General features: G+C 33.7%; 1 protein-coding gene across 1 annotated transcript in view; it reads right to left on the bottom strand.

Annotated features, from left to right (window-relative positions):
• Positions 1-248: 248 nt before the first annotated feature.
• The window catches only part of LOC105306845 (cytochrome c oxidase subunit 5A, mitochondrial), a 13,312-nt gene continuing 10,372 nt past the window's right edge, over positions 249-3,188 (bottom strand). Inside the window, exon 5 of the mRNA XM_011382094.2 lies at positions 249-410. The gene's annotated coding sequence lies outside the window, so the exon portion shown is untranslated. The remainder of the gene's footprint in view (positions 411-3,188) is intronic.

The following is a 3,188-nucleotide window of genomic DNA, read 5'->3' on the forward strand; positions in this document are numbered from 1 at the left end:
ATAAGCCCACCCAGGGTGCTTGCTGACCCTGTCAACAAGGAAATTTGATATAAATGAATTTTAGCTTTTAGCTAATTTACCAGCCAGTGCATTCAAATATGTTTATATAGTTGACTTTCATGTCAGGTGGTTTCCAAAAAATTAAAGCAGTCCTCTCAGCACATAAAGTGACAATAAAACCGTGAAGCCAATGGACCTACTATAGTTCATTTTCTGCTTTTAAATGCAAACACATGGAACAATATCTATTTTCGGTTCAAAGTCATTTTTATTAAAGCCATTTTTATTTATTATATAGTTTGGTATTCAATAAAGGAAAACTTGTTCAAATAAGGTAATATGTTATCATCAGTATTTCCAGGTGATTGTTTACTCAAGTAACATAATCAGTAAATCCTTGGGAAGCCCATCTGTAAGAGAAAACATGAAGAATTAGCCAGGAAATAAGAAAAGGCAGAAATCTTACTAAAACTAACCTTCTTCAGAGCAACAGCCGAAGGAAATCACTGCGTCTGTGTAGCTCTTACTTAATCCTGCCTACAGTCAACTCACAGGGGACTAGCTCTGTGGTTTGCTGTTTATACACCTGGTGCTTACTGGGTTAGTCTTCTTTTCCAATCAGAAAAGTGCTGGGGAGTTGCCCTTTAAAATTTTTTTTTAAAAGAAACCTGTTATTGCAGCTAGAATATATCTTATATAACAAAGATCTTCCAGACTCCTTGGATTAATACTTGATAAAATAAAAATTAAGAGGTGTTTAGACCACCTCTTAAGAGGTTGCTTGTATGTCTATTTCCTTCATTATGAAATATGAACCACAGACAAGAGCTTCAAGAATTTAACTAGGAAATCCTCTATTTTGAAAATCTAGTTTTCTCCAAGTACTCACAGAAATGTTTAATAACACACAAAAACCTTTCCATTTATTACAAAAATGAGCTATCTGATTTCAGGGAGGTAGTGGTGATAAACAAAGATAAAATTAAGACTTCTGCTCCAAAAAGCAAGTTTTAAAGAGATCTCAAAAGTGGATTACAAAACCTCAGGCATTTTCTGCTCAATCTGTCAGCAGGAAGACTGAATGTAGGGATTCTTTGAGTTCCAAGAGTTTTAAATAAGTATTTATTACTGATATCCTAACCAGGCTCACTGGTTCTTTATCTTGTGAGGGATCTGATAATAGTCCCTCAAATAATTTTGGGTCCACTTTTATTGAAACTTTTATAATATAGTTTAGTTTCACCTTCTAAAAATAAACTTATTTTTCAGAAGCAAAACCTTTATTTAAGCCCCATTTTTTTTTTTTTTTACCTCTGAGAATTAGAAGTATGGCCTTAGTAAATGCCTATACAAGACATGTGGCATAGTAAGTATAATCAACTCTGGAGCCAGACTACCTGGGTTTAAATGTGACTTTAGACAAGGTGCCTGTTTTCTCATCAGTAAATAGTAAAATGAGAATAATAATAATAACTACTTCACAGGACTGTTTGAGAATTAAATGAGTTATTATTTATACAGCACTTAAAACAGTGTGTGACACATATCAAGAATTATATATACTGTATATGTTTGTTAAATAAAATAAAAATATGAGTTACTACTTATATATTTTGTTTTACAAAGGATTTTCTGCACATTGCTCACTACCTAGACAATCTTGTGGCTAGTTTTATTCCCTGCTATCTTTCCACAGAGAACAAGGTATCAAATAAGTTTTTATTATCAATGAATATTGACTTGACTATTAAATTCTAACCCGGCTGGCCACACAGAAACAAAAGCATCAAATTAAAAAAACTCTGCTGTTAAAAACAAATAGATGTATAAAAGCATGCATGATAAACACCTTGAATGTAGTTGATTACCTTCAGTTTGCTGGAGGTTAAAGGGCTAGAATAAGGAAAGGGTACACAGAGGGCTTCAATTCTATGTGAAACCAATCATTTCTTGGTGGGGACGGGGAACTTAAAGCATATATGGCAAAATAATATCTGAAAATCTGGGTGTGGTTACATTTATTCTCTATGCTATTCTTTATGCTTGATATATTTTATATAAATTTTTAATTAAGGAGACTTTTACTTGCCTTTATACCCCTAAAAGAATAATAATAACAACTAGAAATAACACTCCTAGCTTCGTAAAGTTATCATCATTGGTAGTCTCTAAATCTCTATGTTCACAGCCTCTAACAAGCTCATTAAAATGTCTTACTCTGAGAACACTGAAATGTCACTTACTCACCCCTCCCTGGATTCTTTCCTGCCTTATTCAGTGGTATGCTGCTTACCCATTGGGTTTACACTTTGTCAAGGCCCAGTTCCTCTGGAGTGGAGATTCCCAGTTCATTTAAAGTGGGTCTAAGTTCCTGGATGACATAAGGGTAGATTTCCTTATGAGGTCCTGCTTTGTCCTGATGGTAAAGAAAATATTCACATTTAGCTCTCTGAGATGCTGTCTCTTTTACAAAATAAACTTGAAAATGCAGAAGACAGTAGCAGAGAATACAAATCACCTACTTTTAAGTCAACATACTTGCTTAATAGAGAGCAACAATGTGGGCATTATTCAAGGTGAATTTTTAAGACACTTTGAGACTAAGACAATTAGACTAGACCCAGAAAAAAAAAAATTTAAAGCTTGAGTTACTGGAAAAGAAGGTGGTGATGACAGAATTCTATGAAGGTAATTAAACATGCTCAGCAGGCAACAGGAATAATTAAGTTAACACAGGAAAAGTTTTTAAATTTGTCTCCAATTTGAGACCCTAACTGAATTAACTACTGGTGCTGAATGAATTGATAGCCTACAGAACCCTTAATTATCTTACCCACTGTAGATAAAGTAATGCCACAATTTCCCTCTTATAACCTTGAACCATGAATTTCTTTTTTATAGACCACGTCTTTTCTTGGAAAGCTACACTTAGAGAATACTTATTTCCAGGGCAAGCGAGTTTTGACTTTCACTATTAACATATAATTATACCTATATATTGTCACGAAGGTGCCTAGGGACAAATATTAAAAAGTCAGATGAACTAAGACACTGCCAGGCTGCTAAATCTTCTGCCTTTAACAAATTCTAGGTCTCCTTAGCTGTATTTAATTATACAATCTTGTTTAAAATGCTCATTACATTTATTTGCTCATTACAGAAAAACCAGACACTATAATCAAACAAGA

Source organism: Pteropus vampyrus, unplaced genomic scaffold (assembly GCF_000151845.1).
Source record: "Pteropus vampyrus isolate Shadow unplaced genomic scaffold, Pvam_2.0 Scaffold462, whole genome shotgun sequence".
Taxonomy (NCBI): domain Eukaryota; kingdom Metazoa; phylum Chordata; class Mammalia; order Chiroptera; family Pteropodidae; genus Pteropus; species Pteropus vampyrus.